We start from the raw sequence: 22,849 nt of genomic DNA on the forward strand, positions 1-22,849 counted from the left end.
AGTATGATGTCTCTGCAAGAGACTTCAGGTAGTTTGCATATCAGTGATTTATTTCTTGGTATTGCTATGTAGTATTCCATTGTATGAATGTGCTGCAGTTCACCCATTCACCAGCTGGAGACCTAGTGGGTTGTTTTCCACTATTAAAGTTATGAGCAGAGCTGCCAAACATTTGTACGTAGTTTTCTGTATGAACATCTGTTTTAGCTCACTTGAGTAAATACCTTAGAGTGTGATTGTTTGTACCATATGACAAATAGAGTTGTCCTTCGGTATCCATGGGAAATTAGTTCCAAGACCACAAGGGATACCAAATCCATCAATTTTCAAGACCCTTATAGAAAATAACATAGTATTTGTATGTAACCTATACATATCCTCTTGTATACCTTAAATCATCTCTGGATTACTTAAAATCCTGGATACAATGTAAACATCATATAAAAAGATGCTATGCTGTATTGTTTAGGGAATAATGACAAGGATAAAAGTCTGTGCACATCCAGAACAGATGCAATTTTTGTGAATATTTTCAACCCATAGTTGATTAATCCATGAATGTGAAAGCCATGTTGGATATAGAGGGCCAGTTGTGTAATGTTCAACATCATAAGAAATTGCCAAACTGTTTTTCAAAGTGACTATAACGCTTTACATTTCCAACAGCACTGGATGTAGTCAGAACTCTTTTTAAATTTAGTCATTAATGTAGGTATGTACTGATACCTTATTGTGATGTTAGGTTGCATTTCTAGAATGGCTAAGGATACTGGACATATTTTTATGCACTTATTCCCTACTCACATACACACTTTGATGAAGTGTCTACTCAGGCTTATTTGCCCACTTTTTAACTCAGTAGTTTGCTTTCTTTCAATTGAATTCTGAGACCTCTTTATGTAATCTGAATATAACTCCTTGTTGTACATGTAATTCACAAGTATTTTTCCCAATCTATAGCCTATCATTTTTAGATTTTTTAATTTGTTCTAATTAGTTGTACAATATGTATAGAATATTTTTAATGCTCCTGTTCTTCTACCAAACGAGTTATTTTTTTATTTTGATGAATTCTAATTTATTTACTTATTTTTTTGTAGATTATACATTTGGGATCATGTATAAAAATTCACTACCAGTCAAGAAGTTTTATTATTATGTGTCTCCTAAAAGCGTATAATGTTGCAATATATTTAAATTATAATCTATTTTGAGTGGCATTTCTATAATATTTAAGACTGAGATCAAAGTTCCGTTTTGACTTTCTTTTTTTTTTTTTTTTTTTTTGGCATATCATTGTTCAATTGCTCAAAAAGCATTTGTTGAGAAAACTTTCCTTTTCTGGTTCTTTTTTTATTTTTATTTTTTTTTTATTGTAAACAAATGGGATACATCTTGTTTCTCTATTTATACATGGAGTAAAGGTATACCATTTGTGTAATCATACATTTACATAGGGTAATGTTGTTTGATTCATTCTGTTATTTTTTCCCTCCCCCCCACCACTCCCACGCCTCTTTTCCCTCTATACAGTCCCTCCTTCCTCCATTCTTGTCCCCTCCTACCCCCATTATGTGTCATCATCCGCTTATCAGCAAGATCATTTGTCCTTTGGTTTTTTGAGATTGGCTTATCTCACTTAGCATGATATTCTCCAATTTCATCCATTTGCCTGCAAATGCCATAATTTTATTATTCTTTATGGCTGAGTAATATTCCATTGTATAAATATACCACAGTTTCTTTATCCATTCATCAACTGAAGGGTATCTAGGTTGGTTCCACAATCTGGCTATAGTGAATTGAGCAGCTATGAACATTGATGTGGCTGTATCTCTGTAGTATGCTGATTTTAAGTCCTTTGGGTAGAGGCCAAGGAGTGGGATAGCTGGGTCAAATGGTGGTTCATTCCAAGCTTTCTGAGGAATCTCCATACTGCTTTATAGAGTGGCTGCACTAATTTGCAGGCCCACCAGCAATGTATGAGTGTACCTTTTCCCCACATCCTCGCCAACACCTATTGTTGCTTGTATTCTTGATAATCACTATTCTAATTGGGGTGAGATGGAATCTTAGGGTAGTTTTGATTTGCATTTCTCTTATTACTAAAGAAGTTCAACATTTTTTTCATGTATCTGTTGATTGCTTATAGATCTTCTGTGAAGTGTCTGTTCTGTTTGTATTCATTGTTAAACAGCAATTAGATGGGTCTATGTGGACTCTGGGTTGTTCTTTTGATCTGTTTATTTATTCATTTGACAAAAACACTCTGACTCTATTACAATAAGCCTTAAAATAAGGAAATGTGATTCCTCCAAATTTATTTTTCTTTTTCAAAATTACTTTGATAATTCTAGTTCCTTTACTTTTCCTTCTGTTTTATAACTTGATGACTTTAGAATATTTTTTAAAATCCTGTCAAGGGTTTTTAATCTATAAATTACATTTGATCTATAAACTAATTCATGTAAAACTGGCATTTTTATACTGTTGACACTTCTCATTCATGAATATATTATCTCTCCTTTTATTTAGAAATCAAAGACATTTTTTCACCAACACCTGGCACTTACCAGCATTTATATTTCATTCATGTTTGTTAGATGTATATTTGAGTATCTTATTTGTCAGAGGCAATATAATCATATTATTATTTAAATTTGAATTGGTGTGTCCATTAAATATTTGATGGACAGCTTCAGTAAAATCATATGAACTTGAAAATTATGGGCATTGGAATGTTTTCAACTAATGTCTTTCATAATTATAGCACCATTTGAGTTGCCTATTTAGTCTCAGGTGACTTTTTGTAATTTGTGTGTTTTGAGTTTGTAATTTGTCACTTTCATCTAAGTTACAGAATTTATGTGCCCAGTTGTTAATAGTATTTCTTCTTATCCTACTAATATCTGTAGATTCTGTGGTGATAGTTTCTCGTTCTCGTTTGTTATAATTTATATTTTCTCCTTCTTTATCATTTCTTCCAGGCTCATCTAATTTAGAAGAACCAACATTTGTATTTATCAATTATTTTTAATTTTCATTTTCATTGAATTCTGCTCTTCAGTTTATTACTTTCTCTTTATTCCTGCTTTGAATTTGTTTCACTTTTTTAGTTTATTGATCTATCACCTTACTTGCTTAGATTCTTGACTTAAAATTTTTGTTCCATTTCTAATATAAACACTAATTGATAAATACCCATAAATATTCTTCTAAGCACGATGTTTTCTACCTTCTTCAAATATTGATGTTTTATCTACAGTTTTGCCATTTCAAAACATCTTATGATGTCCCTTGAGACTTCCTTCTTAATAAATGGATTATTTATAATATCATTATTTAATTTCCAAGTGTTAAAAGATGTTGCTTTTACTGTTTTGTTATTGACCTTAAAGCCTACTTTCATTTTGGTCACTATGCTTACAGTTTTTTTTTTTTTTGTAGGTAAATGTCCAGTTTTATTCTCATAATTTCTAATCTTTTTAAAAGATAATAATATTTCTTTCCCACCTCTTCCTCTGATGGACTGTCTAAAATATCAAGTGATAAATGGCAAGCCACATTTATCTGTGCTGATCAAAATTTAGTATCATTCTTCAGTCCTCAATTTAGAGAACTCCTTATAATTTTTATTTATTCATTTATTTATGCATTTATTGCATTTTGCTTTATGACATAAAATGGGTTTTGTGTTGACAAATATTATATGTACTTTAAAAGAATATGCACTCCACTATGGATTCTATATTCTGTTGATGTAGTTCAATTAATTGATAATAATATTTTGTTGTAAAATCCATTATATACTTTTTGCTTTTCTTTTTCTTTCCTTTTTAAAAATTTTTTATACTGGAGATTAAACCCAGGAGACTGAGCTACATCCCCAATCCCTTTTTATTTTATTTTATTTTTTTTATTTTGTGAAAGAGTCTCACCACGTTGCTGAGGCTTCCTTTGAAATTGTGATGCTCCTGCCTCAGCATCCTGAGTTGCTGGGATTTCAGGTATGTGCCAGCACACACAGCTTACTTTCTGATTTTCTGTATCAATGTTTATACTGAGAAATGGATATTAAAGTATCTAAATAAAATTGTGGGTTTCTCTATTCTTCATTTAATTTCTATCAACTTTTGCTTTGTGTATTTTCTACTCTATTTCTAGGTGCACATACAGTTAGGATTGTTATGTCTTCTTAGTGGCCTGTTGACCCTTTAGTGATTATATAAGATCCCTCTCTGTACCTTTTCCAAAAAGTTTTCTTTTCCATGAAAATATGATCTGTCTGATATTGAAATAGTCATTGCTGCTTTCATTTGGTTAGTGTTTGCTAAGTATTTATTTTTCCACCCCTTTATAAAGTTGTAGCAAATGTACATAAGGTAAAATTTGCCATTTAAAAAAAAATTTTGTAGTTGTATACGAACACAGTGACTTGACCTTGTTTATTTTCATGTGGTGCTGAGGATCAAACCCAATGCATCACACATGCTAGGCAAGTGCTCTACCACTGAGCTACACCTTTGGTTCCTAAAACTTACCATTTTAACCATTTTTAAATGTACACTTTAGTCATGTTAAATATCTTTACATTAGTGTTTAACTGTCAGTACCATCCAAGTTCAGAACTTCTTTATTTTCTCGTTCTGAAACATTGTATACAATAAGTAAAGTATCTATTTTTCTACCTCTTTCAGTCTTTTAAAAAAATTTTTACAGACTGCATTTTGATTCATTGTATACAAATGGGGTATATCATTTTATTTAGATGGTTGTACACGATGTAGATTCATACCATTCATGTAATCATACATGCACATAGGATGATGATATCTATCTCATTCCACCATCTTTCATATCCCCACTCCCTCTCATTTCTCTCTACATAATCTAAAGTTCCTCCATTCTTCTCTACCCCCGACCCCCCTACCCCCATTACATCATCATCCACTTATCAGGGAAAACATTCAACCTTTGTTTTTTGGGATTGGTTTATTTCACTTAGCATGATACTCTCCAATTCCATCCATTTATCTGCAAATGCCATAATATTATTCTTCTTTATGGCAATATTCTTTCAGTCTTTAAGCCACTATAATTCCATTTTTTATCTCTATAAATTTGACTACTCTAGGAATCTCATGTGACCGTAATCACATTATTTCTGCCTTTGTTTCTAATTTGTTTCACTTGTCAAAATTTCTTCAAGGATCATATGTGTTGTACTGTGTGTCTAAAATCTCTTCCTTTTTAAGACTAAATAATGTTTTGTTCATTATATATGTCATATTTCGTTTACACATTCCTCAATCAATGGTTATTTGGATTGTCTCCATTTTTTGGCTATTGTAAATAGTGATAATGTGAACATTGTTGTGCATATAACTCTTCAAGTCTCAGCTTTCAGTTCTTTTCGATACAAACCTGATGGTAGAACTGCCAGATTATATGATAACTCTACATTTAAATTTTTTAAGGAAATCCCAGACTGTTTTCTACAGTGTCCACACAATTTTATATTCCTACCGGCAAAGCAAAAGGACTCTAACTTTTCCCATCATTGCCAACACTTGATAATTTTCTTTTTAACTTTTTTTATATGATAGTCAACCCAAAGAGCATGGAGTTTAATCACCTTGTGGTTTTGTTTTGCACTTTCCTAATAACTAGTAATAATGAACAACTTTTCATATGCTTATTGGCAATCTGGACATTTTTGAAGGAATGTCTATGCTATTTTTTGGCCCATTTAATAGAATTGTTGGGTTTTATTGTTGAATTGTAGGATGTTCTTGTTTGTTGTAATTTTATCTTTCAATTCTAAAATTCCACTTGCTTCTTTTTTTTTAATTAAAAATCATAAATTTACATAGGGCAATATTGTTTGATTCATTCTGTTATTTTTCCCTTCCCCCCCACCCGTCCCACCCCTCTTTTCCCTCCATACAGTCCTTCCTTCCTCCATTCTTACCACCCTCCTTATCCTTAACCCTAAACCTAACCCTAACCCTAACGCTAAACCCTCGTACCCCCCATTATATGTCCTCATCCACTTATCAGCGAGATCATTAGTCCTTTAGTTTTTTGAGATTGGCTTATCTCACTTAGCATGATATTCTCCAATTTCATCCATTTGCCCGCAAATGCCATAATTTTATCATTCTTCATGGCGGAGTAATATTCCATTGTATATACATGCCACAGTTTCTTTATCCATTCATCAACTGAAGGGTATCTAGGTTGGTTCCACAATCTGGCTATAGTGAATTGAGCAGCTATGAACATTGATGTGGTTGTATCTCTGTAGTTTGCTGATTTTAAGTCCTTTGGGTAGAGGCCAAGGAGTGGGATAGCTGGGTCAAATGGTGGTTCCATTCCAAGCTTTCTGAGGAATCTCCATACTGCTTTATAGAGTGGCTGCACTAATTTGCAACCCCACCAGCAATGTATGAGTGTACCTTTTCCCCACATCCTCGCCAACACCTATTCTTGCTTGTGTTCTTGATAATCGCCATTCTAATTGGGGTGAGATGAAATCTTAGGGTGGTTTTGATTTGCATTTCTCTTATTACTAGAGATGTTGAACATTTTTTCATATATCTGTTGATTGCTTGTACATCTTCTTCTGTGAAGTGTCTGTTCATTTCCTTATCCCATTTGTTGATTGTATTATTTGTATCTTGGTGTAAAGTTTTTTGATAGATTCTGGAAATTAGCGCTCTATCTGAAGTATGATTGGCAAAGATATTCTCCCACTCTGTAGGCTCTCTCTTCACATTACTGATAGTTTCCTTTGCTGAGAGAAAGTTTTTTAGTTTGAATCTATCCCAGTGGTTGATTCTAGCTTTTATTTCTTGTGCTATGGGAGTCCTGTTAAGGAAGTCTGATCCTAAGCCAACAAGTTGAAGGTTTGGACCTACTTTTTCTTCTATAAGATGCAGCTTCTTTTTAAAAAATTTATTTACTGAGACTTTTTGTCTTTTCCTTTGCTGTATAAGTATTTGTCCTTACTTGTTGGAGAATACTTTAATGGTCATTGGTTATGGCAATGCATGGTTTTTCCAACAAATATGTCACCTCAAATGATAGTCTGTTGAGTTTTACCTGATTTACTAGATACTGAGCAATTTTACTCTCCTGGATATTATATACGTTTTATGCAATGAGATGTTTGGTCCTGTTCAAATTCCATAGAGAAAATGGATATTTTATTTTCGTGTGGACTGGGAGTTCCAAACAACCCTTGGCACATTTTTGGTACATATGAGGAGGTCTGATATGCCCCTCTGAACATGGGCAAGAGAAATTGTAAATGCTATTTGCAACCATTCCACATATGTGCCAGCTAATTGTCAGTCTACTCAGTTGCTATGGTCCCAAGTTCCGTCTTATCCTTGTTTGGATTATATCTACATGCAGTCATCTCAGGAGTCTGCCCCTGACTCCTTGTTCCTGAGCTTCACTACCCCCTCTCCTTCCCTTGCCTTGCCCAGTTTATTGCCTGGCATCAGTAGTCTCCAGTTCCCTGGTATTTCCTTTTACAGTTTTCTGGTTAAAATGCAGACAACAATCTCTGAATCTATGTCTTTGTTAAGTATTGCTGAGTTGCCATCTATAGGAATGGTGCCATTTTTTTCCTTCCTCCTGGTAAATATAGTTGAAAACATTTTCCCATTCCCTCTACAGTCTATGGTTGCACTTTTCTGAAGGGAGTTCCTCACACATCCATGGGAGGTGCTCGTCCTGTGCACTATCAGCTCACTAACTTTACCACCATTTACCAGTTTCCTCTGTAACTATTGAATATATGTGACAGAGAGTTGCAAGAGATCCTCAACTCTGTATGTGCCTTGACAAGAAGGGACAAGAGACTAGCCTTGCTCAGCCCATTTCAGCCTTATGTTTCTTGAGTTCATGTGTGAGTTAACACCCAGTAGCTCTTATCTCCTATTCTGAGGGGAATTCTAACCTTCTTTTCCAGAACTTGATGGAAACCAGCTCATTTTTAGTTATAGAAATGCCTTCACTGAGTATTCTCATCCACATCTAACTAATTATGGAATAGACAGCCATATCATTCTTACAAAGATTGTGGTGCTTTTTCTTTCTGTCTTCTCAACTTCATTTCCTGAAAAACACAGGAACAACCGCTTAATGAAGTGTTTACTTTGCACCAAAGGCTATGTGTGTAATACATATGTAGGGAGAGAGGTTATTTCACTGACACTAAAACTCACTCAGAGTTTGATGGCTGAAAGTCTTAATGTTCTCAAATAGTAGACCTGGGAACCCAGCCTGTCAGACATGCATCAGCCATTATGCAATATAGACTACAGGAGCTATATACAAAGTACTATTTCCAACACATTCAACATGAAATCCACCATCTTCAGTGCCCACAACTCCTGAGGCATCTGTGTACTTGACCCCATAGTGCCTGCTTTTATTATCCTAAACAGTGCATTTTTCTTCCTGGAGTAAACAATGAATAAAGAAATGAAAGCAATAGCTCACTGGATTGGAAGTTTACATACATAAGTGGAAGATTAAATTAATTAGAATTGGGCTACTTTGGAGTATAGAATTCCAGGACTCACTTAATGTCCAGCTGACCTTTAGCAGGAGGACTTGTACAGGATGACTTGTGATGTGTATGTCAGGATTACCTGTGACCATAACAGGGATGTGTTGGTAATTCATAGCAGTCATGTAGGATTTGTGACTAGGAGAACAATGCAGCATAGTACAAAGGTCAGCCTGGGTATCATCACAGTCTCACCCACTGACCAGCTCTACCAAGGACTACCTTGGGAATGTCTTCATCTCAGGTAGGTTTCTTAAAGAAGTAACTATATTTCTGCCTGGTCCTGTTGCTGCCACTACCTGCTCACTGCCAGCACTAAAATGCATGCAGATAAAACTGAAATAGCAATTCTCAAAAAAATTGTCATATCACACATCATTTTGAAGAGGTGGTGTGGAAGAAGGCCAGGAACCTGGCCTACTTTATGCTCTCAAAATTTCATAAATCTCTCGTTCAGTTGGGTACAAAACTGGGTTATGCCTATTAAGAATCCTGGAGCTATAAGAAACCCTTAAGATTTATTGCTAGCTATATCTGCAAACCAGCCTTGACAGAAGAATGAAACCTAATTGAGTGAGGGCAGCCTCCTTTATTCTGATGTGTTTTGGGGTTACACATTTGTGTGCATTTTAAAGAAAACAGGAGACCTGCACTGACTTAAGTCCGCTAAAGAGAAAGAGGCCCCACTTTGAGCTTTTTCTTCCTTGTCTGCCTGTGCTAAATATATTTTGCAGAGTTTTTTCCTCCCCCACCTCCCATATGCTCATATAAAGGGGAGGGTGAGCTGACCCAGGGAGAAGCCAGTCTTCCACCTTCCCAGGATCTCAACAAGGTAAATCATTAAAAGAATTGAACCTCAGGCATTTGCATTGTACTATAAGTATTTTTAGAACTATCTACAACTTGCATTTCTTTGAGCACATGCAATGTTTAGAAGAAAAGAATGCTGGGCTTAGAAGTCCCAAGAACTGATCTTTGTTTTGTCTCTGTATTAGTGACCATAATTATACCTAGAATAATACAACTACTATTCTTCCTTGAATCAGGCATCAACTGTCACCTGGTAGTCCTGTCTTTCCAGTCAGGCTGATTTCTGTAATGGAATGTGTTTGGTTCTTACAGCATAGACAAACCCCATACTCAAAGTTAGGCTCTTCCCTACCTGCTATGCATCCTAAACCACAGGCTGTATCCCCTGAGATTGTGTGTCTTCATCTGTGAAATCAGAAGAATACTGCCTTCCTCCAGAAGCTGCTGAGGATGCGATGGTGTGGGTGTGTTGCCTAGCACAGGTGGGGCTTAGTGAGCAGTAAACCCCCAGGGATCCAAGTACCTGCACATATTCCCAGCACAGTATAACAGTATAGGTAACCTGAAAACCAGAATAGGAATTCTCGAGTTTATGGCCTCACCCACCTGCAAGTGTTGACACGCTGATAAAGATCTTTCTCCATTCTAGACTGGACTTATCAGGGTATCTTCTTTTACCAATCAGCCTAGGAAAAGCAAATACATTTCATGTTTCTTATGAGATTGAAAATAAGGTGTCTAAATACAAATTCTAGCTCAGCAGGAAAACATGCTGTTTGATTAGTGAAGTTCTTCACCAAACAGGTGATGAATGAAATGGGAACATTATTATAGTTTACCTGTCCTCCAATGCATGGTGACCTCCTCAAAACCTGGCACAGGCATAAGTAACCCTGACATGACCAGTTCCCAACAAAAGGGCTGGCATAGCAAAGATATCATACACATTTACAGGTGGATGGAACCATCTTCAGTCTGCAGAATTCTGTTATAAGATTCTGGCAGGTGTCTGGCATGGCAGCCCAGACTTGCCCATTGGGGTATTTGATCAGTGCCAAGCAAAAACTGAAATTTATGAAGGAATTCATTGGTGAGAAGTAAAAATAATAACATGGATGGGATAAAATCCTTTAGGAGCAACAGCTCACTAACATTAAGTTAGGGTAGAAAACAAAAGATTAAATCAAGGTCCAAACTGAAGGTCAGAAGGACATCTTCTCTATGGAAACAGGACCGAAAGACATGACATGAAAAATCTTAGAGGAAAAAAATTTTATTTGGCACTCAGAGTTTCAGAGGTCTCAGTCCAAAGACAGCTCACCGTATTGCTCTGGCCCTGAGGTGAGTCAGAACAAGATGAGGAAAGGATATGGTGGAGGAAAGCAGCTCAAAACACATCACGAAGCAGAGAGAGAGAAAGAGAGAGCAAGAGAGAGTGCTCCACTCACCAGGAACAAAACATAAACCCTAAAGGCATGTCTGCAGTGACCTACTTCCTCCAGTTACACTCTATCTGCCTATAGTTATCATCCAGTGAGTTCATTAAATTGGATCAATACACTGATTAGATTAAGATTCTCATAACCCAACCATTTCAAATCTAAACTTTCTTGTATTGTCTCACACATGAGCTTTTGTGGGACACCTCATATCAATACCATAATAGGTGGCATCTACTTCTTGCCAGAACTCTTTTTCTAGAATGAGTAGAATAATAGGAAAGAAAGGTGGTGTTAGTGGTGTCGGTTATAAATGAATAAAGGTTTACCGCATCTTGACCTGTTGAAGTAAAAATATGAGAAGTCTTAAGATTCTCTTTCCTTTTGCATTCATATGAAATTCATAATAAAATGCTACTATTTTTCCATAATAAAATTGTAAACCAAAGATTTTATTCATAATGAGAGACGGCTCATGACTAGGCTCACCCTTGTTACAGCTTCAATGTCCTCTGTTAAGCAGCCATAGGTGCCATAGAGCAGAGAGGGCATCTGAGATAACAATTATTTTTTTGTTAGAAGGTACTAGCAGGTAATTTAGCAAGAGCAAACATACTACCAGGAAACTTATATTGCTTATGAACAAAATGCTTCACTACTGGAAGAGTCTAATATTTTCTTTGAAATCAAAACACAGTTTGCAGAAATCTAAAGATGATTTTCTAGAGAAGATCTTTTGGAATAATTGGGTTCTTTCTTTGTTGGGAAATAGGGAGAAAGCAAGGGCTAAGATCTTTATTTTGTATCATGATCTCCAATGACTACATATTAATCCAGTCAACAGAGAAATCTACCTGATTGCACATCCCTTTCTTTCTTATCTTGCCCTGAAGCAAATTTAATAACTGTGTGCCTAGTTCACACACAGAAGGTAAAGCAAGACTCTGATTCTTACGGATGGGCACCCAAGATCAGCAGGGAAGTTGTGACCAAGTGACATGACTATAACATCTTAACATTGCCACTTGCGTGTCAATGCATCCTCTTACTCTGGGGCCCTTTCAGGGAGCCTCTGTATGTTTAATATAGTTTCATCAATTGGCAAATTACTTCTTTAAAGAGCAAACATGAGGATTGAATGTAGCAATTTTCCTAGGGCCATGGATTCTTTAGCTCTGAGAATGGGGCCCCGATCATGACTGGGATTACTGGTGTTTAGATTCACCAACCCCACTCCCCACCATAGAATGAAGTGTTGGATTGCTCTAACTCTTGGTGACTGTGACTTTAAAGCAGAGCTTGGGAAGACTAAAGTAAATACTGTTAAAGAGAGGAGCCAAGCAGTTGACCATTCACAATAATGCTGGCTGATTCCACAGCCCCACAGGAGCAGAGGCCCTCTCTTACCTCCACCTGCCCCTGCAAGGATACTTCCTATGTCTTTCATCATTTCCTTTTTCACTCCTTTTTGTTTCCCCCTTTTTGGTTTATTTTCTCTAATTCATTTTTCTTCTTTCCCTTTCTTTCCTCCATTTATTGATTGTTTTTTAAATGACAAACAGAAATTGTACAAATTTGTGGGCTGAAATGGAGGTTTTAGAACATTTATACATTGTGTATTGATCAACTCAGGATACTTCTGTTATCCATCATCTCAATTTTTAAAATGTATTTGTAATGAGAACATTCAAAATCTTTCTTTGGCTATTTAAAATTATATGCTATAATATAGTTAACTATAATAAACTTCTGTAAAATCCAACTCCAGGATTTGATTTTTTAATTTAAAAATGATACACATGCTTATTTCTTTATTAAAAATGGTCAAGGGTTGGGGGTTTAGCTTAGTGGTACAGCACTTGCCTAGCATTCATGTGGCCCTGAGTTGGAGCCCCTGCATGGAAAGAAATGATCAAGCAAAACAAACATACCGTAAAAGAGCAAGAGTAGCCTTTCTCCTGCTCCCTGGCACCCTTTTCCAGGAGTGAGGGGTCCCATCACAAGCAAGTATAGATTCACATTCATGTACACACATCCTTCTCTGTCAATGATTCACAATAAGAAATTTAACTTAATAAAAACAATTGCTTTATTTGTTGAATAAAGTTTGCATGAACTATTTAAGTAATATTTAGAACCTCTCATAGATTCTCAACAATTTTATGAAATCTTAGGTAAATTAATTTCATATATATGTTTTAAATTTTGTTTGAGGAGTCCTAAGATTATATTTACCCTCAGTGAAAAAATAAAAAGGCTAACCACTGGGTTGAGCAGGGTCCTCAGATGGCCTATCTTTGTTTCACTTGGGAATCTGGTGGGAAGATGAAGTAGACATGAGGGTCAAAAACCATCCATCTCCTAAGCAGACAGTGTCTCGTCTTTCAGTCAGTCCCATCAGGGAAAGAAATTTTGCACCCAGGGTTAGAAATAGATTCTGAGGTCTGAGCTCCACAGTCAAGGTACCTCTGACAGAGGCTGAGCCCAGGATCAAAGGTTGAGTCATGACTATGAACCATGTCTGTCAACTTCATCTGGTAAACAAAGGCAACTTGCTGAAAAACATGTCAGCAGTTTATACTTGAATTTTTGTTTTATGTAATATTGATTTTAAGTTATATACTATGGTTATTCTCATAAATATCAATTGGATAATGTAATCTGTAGGTGAATTAGAATTTCAGAGTGTTAGTATTTTAGCTTTCTGTCTTTCCCTAAATCAACTTGTAAAATTGTAAAATTGTTATTATTCATAAAACACTCTCAAAAGTAAAAAAAAAAAAAAAACAGCAGATGAACAAGTGTGGGTTCACTTTGGAGGGCCCTCTATATCCTCTTGAGTCCCCCAAACTCAGGACTCCAAAACCAGTCAAGAGAGTTTATTTCTTGGGGTATAGGATTGGCAGCTGGAATCTATCCCAGCTGCATTAGGGTCACTTGTCTCCATTCCATTCAGAAACGTGGTGAATGGAAGACCTTCTGAAAATCGGAGTGTACCAGAGAGGTGAGGTGCCCAGGGGCCTGGGAGATTTGGTAAGCCCACCATCCACAGAAGCTGTCATGGTCAAAGCCAGGGTCAGAGTGAGGTCATGAGAACAATCTCAAGAGCCCCTGGAGCAAGTTGAAGTGTGGCTCAGGGGATGGCCCCTGTACTGACTGTAGGAGTCGTCTAGCAACTGTGCAGAAGAGAGGGCACTGCTGGAGCACAGGGGGAGATGGGGTTGTTTCCATTCAGTTGTGCTCCAGGAGCATAAAGGAAACCAGCAATAAGCAGAAATGATTGCTCCACAGGGTTCAGTTTCCCTTGCCTCCTTTGTCCATCAGAGAAGCACTGAACAGGGCCAAGATCAATGGCAATGGGACTGAGGGCTATAGAAGGTCATACCTCAAGGACCTCTGGTCTCCCTGCTGCTCTGGAAGAGAGCCATGGCAGGCTCGGACTGTCTGCTGTTGGGCACATTCTGGGCAGTCACCACTGTGGGGGAAAACTGAGCTCCATGTGTTGGTCACACAAACATCAGCTGTTGCAAACAATGAACTCAGTGATTCAAACTATGAAAGTTTGCTTCTCACTTGAATAGAGCTGGTAAGGGTGGTGGGGCATGGAAGGGAGGCTCCATTTTATCAGGTGTCTGGGGACCTTGGATGATAGGGTCTTAGCTGTGGATTTCAAGGTCACCTGTATGTTACCCTACTGGGTACAGGCCAAAGAGGAGAGAATGGAGGATGATACAAGTTTTTACAGACCAAGGCTTCAATTGACATGGTTCTCTTCCCTCTATTACAAGGCCTATGACCACACAAAATAGTTAAGGGACCAGGGAAGTGTGGTTAGCTGAATGTATGTCCAGGAGTCAGGATGGGCCTGGATTTGGAAGTTGTCACCTGCTCCTGCCATTGTCTGCAGATTTCAATTCTAAGTCAAGCACAGGGTCGCCTTAGATGGATAATTGATCCAATCAATTTATTTCGGCTTTCCTCATCCACTGTCTATATCTGTATCAGAGAGGACAAAGCCTGCTGGCCTGCAGGCCATGTCTGATCTGCACAATGATTTTACTTAGCTATACAGAGCAGACCTTATGTTGGTATAACATGAAAGCAACTTTGTTTTTGCTATACAATTAAGTCAGAGGTTTCAAGGGGATTGTGGATTTCCTACATTGTAAATCCCTGAAGCATGTGGCCCCTAGGCCATGCTTCCCATGCTGCAGCATTCTAACACACAGTGGATGGTTGCTCCCTCCTGCCAGCCCCCCACTCCTTCACCACAGTTCCTGCTGCTCCCTGTCGTTCCCAGAAAGAGTACAGACCACCTGTAGCCGCGTGGTGATGCCCTTCAGCCCACTCTACCATGCTCCATGTGCTCAGGGTGGGACAGCTCCTGGGAATATAAAGGTGCTGAAATCTCAGGGGTTGATACTCACATATAACCCCAGGTCTTATAAGACATTCCTGAACTTACTGATATTGGTGTTGTGTTTTGAAGTCCATTGCTTATTAGAATAGTGGTGGTCAGGGGGGTTCTGTTCATAAACACCAAAATACAGGAGAGATACTAATGTCAGATTTGCACTGTAGAAATCTCATTTTTTAAAAATGTTTTCTAAGAGATGTTCAGGGTGCAAAATGGAAAGATGCCATGGGGAATTGCCAGTATAAGACAAGGAACACTCATTTCTCAGCCTTTTGAATGGAGTACAAAAGGAGACCCCATTTGATCAGGATCAGGAAGCCCAGGTCACCAGATCTGTGGCATGCACTTGCTTGTCACTGCCAGCATCAGAGGAGCAAATGGCAACTTCTCATTGTCTGGAAGTTTCTATCTGATCTGGAGCCCGAGGGACTGACTTAGAAGCCATCATCACCAAACGAGCTCCTGAGTGGAGTTTAATGTTTTCCAATGGATCGCACACACTCGAACGGTAATTAATGATTTGATTCATTGTGCTTCAGGGAGCCACTGTCCAACAAAATAATCCAAGTAATTTAAATCTGCAATAAAGTAGGAGTGCAACAACATTTCATGGCTGCACACAGCAATGATTTGCTGGAAAGGAAAAAAAAGCAAGCGTTTTTATTAGAGCCACATCCAAATAATCCATGGGAAAGCAATATTGAGTTCACGAGTGATTTGATTACATTCTTCCACAATAGTCCTCGAAGGCAGAGTCAAGTCCAAATGCATTTCAGTGAATGTGCATAATACCAAAGGTTCAGTAAACCAACACATTTCATCAAAATTACTCTGTGCGTGTCTGAGATAGAAAATGTTTGCAGAATGTTAACCGCCTTTTTATTCAGAATAAATTTCCTACACTATTAGCATCTGGCATCTGCAACTGATACCAGCCCAAATGCATCCCCCGTGGAGTCAGGATCTTTCTCTACAAGCCCATCTCTCCCAGTGTCCCTGTCTAATGACATCTGTGTACAAGCTTACCCGTCCTTCACATGCCCATGGAGAACTGAGCTCTGCTCTGTGCCAGGAACATCCCTGAGCTCCAGGAGTGTCCTGTTAACAAGAGAAACAGACACACTGAAATGGGCAAATTCAGTGCAGGGAGGGAGGGCCCCCTAGGGAGCCTTGTGTGCAGTGGGGAGCAGCATGTGCTACCTGGAGGCAATGAGGCCTGAGAGATTAGCTAGGAACAAGGTGGAGAGGGAAGGCTGAATATTTCAGGTGGCACCCAGCAGGGCATATTGATGAAAAGTACACACATTTCTTTAATAGATCACTGACCTCTGATGGACTGAAGTGAAATCCCTAAATCAACAATGCATTAGAGATTCAATGAGACTTCGAGGCAGAGGATACCTCAAGTGTTGACTGGAGGCCGGCCTACTTCATTTACTCTATGAATTCCTGTTTATTGAATGGCTTCTTTGTTACAGTCTCCCTTCTGGGTGCTAGAATAGAGTTGAGAACAGTAGACAAGAGGAATGAGTGCTGATGTTCTGCTGTACACAATGGTGAGGACAGTTAACAAGAAGGTATTGTGGATTCCAAAGTAGTTAGAAGAGAGAATATGTGTTGAATTCTCTCACTACAAAGAAATGATGAACATTGGAAGAGATGGATATGCTGATTACCCTGACTTGATTATTACAAAGATAGACATGTATCAAAGCATCACACTGTACTCCACAAACATGCACAATTATTAGGCCAAATTTAAAAGAAGAAAAAAAAAAAAAAGCAGTTCAGAACAGGACAGACCCAGTCACTGCCTGTGTGGACTCACATTTAAGTGGACAGAGACAATTAGCTGGTTGTTGTAAGAAAAGTCATGCAAGAATTGGCAGCAAGTAACCTGGAAAAGGTACCTCCATTGAGTGATGGGTGTTGGAGTCTGTTGTAACTGAGGTCAGAAGGGTGGGAGAGAGCAAGCAGGGGAAAGACTCACTGAAGACACAGCAAGCAAAGGAGACCAAAAACTCCTAGCTTGGAAATGGAAGGGCTCGGCATGTCCCAGGGGCAGGAGCCAGAGCTTAACAAGTGAGCTGGCTAGGAGGGGGATGAAAAGTTTGAGATGAGGCCAGAACCCTGGATAACAGCTGAAATTCTGACATGCTCTGCAGTCCTGAGCACTTTCTGAGGCTGCCAAGCGTCCCCAGCGTAGTGCTCTTCTGCCAGCATGACTTTGTCCCACCATGAGCGATGAATGGCATGCCCACATGTCCAGTGCTGCCCTGGGGTCATGTCTGTGCTCCCCAGTCACTAATGATAATGCTTTATCCTCTAATTTGCAAACATATTTTGGTTTTTATTATGTACTTTATGGTCTCCTTAGCAATGAACAGGACACAATTTCCAGGCCCTCCCCATAACTTGCTCAGCTGACTCATTTTGCCTCCCTCATGCATATGGATACTATGCAGTCTTTAAAGACCTAAAAACATAACTTGGTTTAAATCAGAAAGCCCTGATATTATGACTCAGATATGAGGTGTTCCCCAAAAGCTCATATGTGAGACAATGCAAGAGTTTTCAGAGGTATAATGTAGAGGTTCAACCTAATCAGTGGTCCATATGATATAATATGATATGGAAGAGTTGGGCCATAACTGTAGGCAGATAAAATGTAGCTGGAGGAAGCAGGTCACTTTGGGGTTTATATTTTGCCCTGGTGAGCAGAACTCTCTCTTGCTTCCTGGCTGTCCTGTCCTGGGCTACTTTCCTCTGCCATGCCCTGTTTCACCATGATGTTCTGCCTTATTCCAAACTCAGAGCCACAGTCAACTGACCGTGGACTGAACTCTGAAATTGAGGGCAAATATAAACTTTCTCCTCTACATTGTTCTTCTCTTTTGATCACAGCAACACAAAAGCTGAATAAAACACCATGTCAGGAACATTTCTGGACTGATGTTATATTTCACTAAATCTGAAGTGATGAGACTTCACCAGATCTGGAGTTCACATATGTGACATTATCTAAGTTCAGCTTAAACCCATAGACATCTCTAACTTTCGTTGAGACTATACTTTATGAACCAAACCCCATTCAAAGGGATTCACACGAATGATCTCACTCAACCCCTTCGAGATCATGATCCCTACTTCACGCTGGCCTCAAGGTGATGACTTGAGTTCAGGTCAGTGGCTCCAGGTCCATGTCCTCACTCACTGGGCTTCAGATTCCTCACCTACTAATTAACCCTTTCATGTGCTCTTAGTGAAGTAAGCAGAGTGTCCAGTTCAGTTGTTCAAAAACTAGAAGTTATCAATATTCTCTTACCCTACATCTAAAAACATAAGCAACCCAAATATTCAGTATTCTTCTCTCTCTCTTTCATTAAATTGAGTACTTAATATGTGGCAGATGCTGCCCTATGCATTTTTTCGAGCTCCACAATACCACCCTCTGAGAAATGTTCTATTATCCAATTTTATAGATGTTTTATGAGTCATTGGCTTTATTTGACATCAACCCTATTAAACAACTAAGGATATTTCTGCCTGAAATTCAGAGGCTAATGGCTAAGCCTGGATTATACATAGTGAGCAATATAGAGTTAGCACCTAGAGGAGGACCCATGGAAGCCATGTAAAACTGCCATATTACAGCCTAGACTGGGAATGGGATCAAGTAGACTCAGAGAAAAAGAAGAAGAAAAGAAGAACAGCATCCACCCTTCACACAGCACACAGCCCTGCATATCCTAGAGCACCACAGGCCTCAGAGAGGGAACAGTAGCTAAGGGCTTGGGTTTTATGCACCTGGCTATGCAGTAGCCACTTCAGTGCCTCTTGAACTCTGCAAAATTAAACCAGGAGGGACCCACAGCAACAACCGCCTTAAGATGAAGTCTTGATACTTCTGAGGTAAGTACCCTTTGACAAATTGGAAAACAAAGACTCAGAGATTAAACGGCTAATAGGGCAAGAATAATATTTTAAATTCAGCTCAGCACTGACTGCATAGTAAACCCCTGAGACATACTTGTGTGTTTGATCCAACATTGTCTGAAAAAAATACTTTAATTCAGAGGGAAAAAATGTGCTCCTCCGTTGGCACACAGCAACATGAGCCCCGCCACCTACTCAGACACAGTAAGAATGAGACGGTGGGGTACATCTGGCCCTCTGCTGCTTCTCTAGTAGCATTAGAGAAAAAGAACACATTTGGATTGGGTCTGGGAGGGGCCGTGCTCCTCTAAAGCCATTTGACAGTGACTGTCATCAACTCTCCCAAACCCCTGTCTGAATTCAGAGAGCAGAGTGACAGGACATTCAGGTGGGGCAGCGCACTGGGATCAGCTCCACAGTTACTGGCCACATCTGAGCAGAGACAGATGTGATCCTGGAGGCCACATCCTGGATAAAGTTTCAGCTGAATGATCTCCAGGGGGCTTTTAATGCTGAGAGCTGTGAGCTCACAAACCATGGCCTTAGGAAGGTCTTTCCCACTTCTGTAGCTCGCTCCAAAACCTGTGGGAGCATTCTTGATCCTGCTCTTCCACTCACTTTCACTATCCAGTCAAGACTGTGGTCTTTACTCCAAAAGAGAGGTCGATATGGGACCTAGATGAGAGCCCGTGGATACCATGTGGGACCCCAACATCCCAACCCAGACTGGGAATGAGAGATTCCACTCACTGGCAAGGTAAGATCATACAAGGTAGGATCATACAACAGTCAGCAGCCATGAGATAGACAGGGACACAGTCCTGGGAGAGCAGAAGTGGATTTGCTTCTCCAAAATGCAGGCTGACCCCAACCAGTTTCCACACCCCAGTCACATCATGGTCCCTCCAGGCCACACAGAGCTGAGCCTCCTGCTGCTGTGCTACCCTCTGTAAGATACATTTCCACCAGAAGTCAGAGTTAGGTTTTTCAAAGTTAAATCACAGCTTCCCCTGCTCAATATTTTGAGCAAAAACTTCACTCCTGCATTAAATAAAATTTCAATTTTTTAACAGAGTCCAACATGCTCAGTAGTCCACTGACTACTGTGGCTGGATTTTTGCCAGTCCCTCCTTTCCTCATTGCCTCCTAGGACTCCTAGAACTCCCCCATGGTGCCCTGTTCCTCCCTAAAGATGGGTAAGACTCTCAAGGGTCTACCTAAATGCCCCTCCTCCTCATGGAGTTTTTCCCTGACTTTCAGGTCCACATGACCCTCTCCATGTACCTGCATTTTATTTGTTTCATAGAACTTACAGATGTTACTAGTTTATCACTGGTATTTCCCACATATCAGCTTCTAGAGGACAGTTCACATCACAATAGGGTTTAGCACTGGCTGAATGGATGGGGAAATGTTCACTCAAGGCAGAACAGTAGGCAAGTGCAGGAAGATGATAACCTGGTAGTGTTCGGGGAGGGGACACTAGATTTAACTCTCTACCAATTAGCAGAATTATTTTATGTTGCTTCCATTCACATTTTTTAAAATTTGTATTTGTATTGTGAACCAACAATAGACAACTTTGTATTGGGTGATGCAAATACAAAATGAGCAACATGTAGTTATGTTTCCAAGGGCTTCCTAATTCATAGAGAGTGTGCTAGAAAATATTCAGGAAGCCATATGAGAAAAGATGTTAGAAGTATCAGAGGGTATGTCAGAGCATAGAGTTCAAACTGGAGGAGGTATGACTAGAGTGGGAGCTAGTCAGAGACCTCTACTAGAAGACGAGGGCATTAAAGCCAAGTGCCAGCGTGGGCATGTGAAGGACCAGTGGACCACCAGGAGGGCAAGGGTGTGGTGGGGCTGATGGGAATGGTAGAGAATGATTCAGTAGGGTGCTGTGCTAGACACAGCATGTGTCTTGGGGATACCTTGTGTCTCAGGTGTAGGTCCTCGTGGGAATATCCATAGTTGGAAAAATTAATGAGACCTTCACTGGCTTTGACTTCAGACACACAACCCTTCTACCAGGTTTGATTCCCACCTAACTGAACCATAAAATTCTGGGGTGCTTTCTGATACTCAGCTCTTGAGTCACTTCTGTGCAAGTCCACAGAACTCCCCACCTCCTGGCCACACATCATTTTGTATCCCCAAATTCTAAGCTTCCCTCCTGCTTTTTTTTCCTTTGTTTTCCAGAGGAAAAATCACACTTCTTATACCTTACATCATCTGAATCCTTCTATAGTTGAACCTGCAACCTTGAGAACTCTGACATGTACAAAATAAAATGCACAAGTTCTAAACCTGGTCAAATCTAAAAGTCCAGAAGATGATGTGCCCATGAAAACTTGTCTTTGTGAAAGCAAATATTTGTAAATCAGAGACTCTGGCCATGTTGCCATGAGTTTTTTACCTCTATAAATCTGACTCCAAGAGCTATGTCCCACCAGGTTGTCATGTGAGGACTCAGACCCATGAAACAGTTTCAGGGTCCCAGCCCGTGCAAGAAGATGCAAGACACAGGATAATAGACATGCTTTATTAAGAGGTAGTAACAGCCTCCAGGTTCAGTTTTAGCCCCCAGTCAGTTCCATTTTTAGCCACCTATCACCCCCACTTCTTTTCCAGAGGCCCTTTTTATATGCAGGCCAAACAAAAAAGGCACACTGCCACCAGGTTACTTAAGGGGGCATATACTCACAAGTTATGTGTACGACCGTTTTACACTGAATCAGTGTTTCTGGCCTCAACTAACCATTACACAGCTAGTTCCCAGCCCTGGGAACTCACTAAAAACTCTCCCTATAAGTCTCAGTGAGGAACACTAACCATTTGGGCTTGCTCCACCACAAGTCCATTTGACTTTCCAGCCTTATGAAGAGAAGGGGCTTTAAACACTTTTTAATGTTTTATATAAATGTGTTTTATCTGTGCTCTGGTAAGTCTGTCTTAATTGACACTGTGAAGCCACTATCAAACCTTCAGTGGAGCTGGATTCATTCTATAGATGGTATTTCTTTTAAGTTAGCAAAACACCAGCATTAATTATCAGAGAAAGAAACAAAAGATGTGGGTGGGTAGGAGTTACCTCTCAGAGGAATTGATAAAGGTTTAGGTTCTACCATTTGGGAGCAGAAGATTAGTAATGTTTTGCTTCAATAAGAAGATGGCAAACTCCAGAGAATTTCCTTACTTTCATTTATTAAGAGTCTGAACATGTTGACAGATCTACTGTGTCTATAGCATGTAGGTGGGTCTAACATATTTTTCAAATATTTTTAATATTTCTTTATAAATGATTCCTATGAACAAAATTAACCCAAACCATTAACATTTTATTGATAAATAACGTAAAATTTCTTTCTAATAGTATGGTAACAATTTGGATTCCCATTGTCAATGACCATAATATTAGTGTCAAAGTCCCCTGATCTGTATCAAATATAATCACTTTTTGATGAGTGAAAAGTGCTGCTCAGGTCATTATTTTAATTCAGTTTTTCTTTCCTAGTACTCTAACACTGAGGTGTAATCCAAGTCAGTTTCTTAATAATCCATGATTAAATTCTTACTTCTGCATGATATTACAATATATATTTTTTCTTTCATAGGTTTTTATCAGTTTATTATAATTATGCATAATAGTGGAGTTCAATG

This window comes from Sciurus vulgaris, assembly GCF_902686455.1.
Source record: "Sciurus vulgaris genome assembly, chromosome: 3".
NCBI lineage: Eukaryota > Metazoa > Chordata > Mammalia > Rodentia > Sciuridae > Sciurus > Sciurus vulgaris.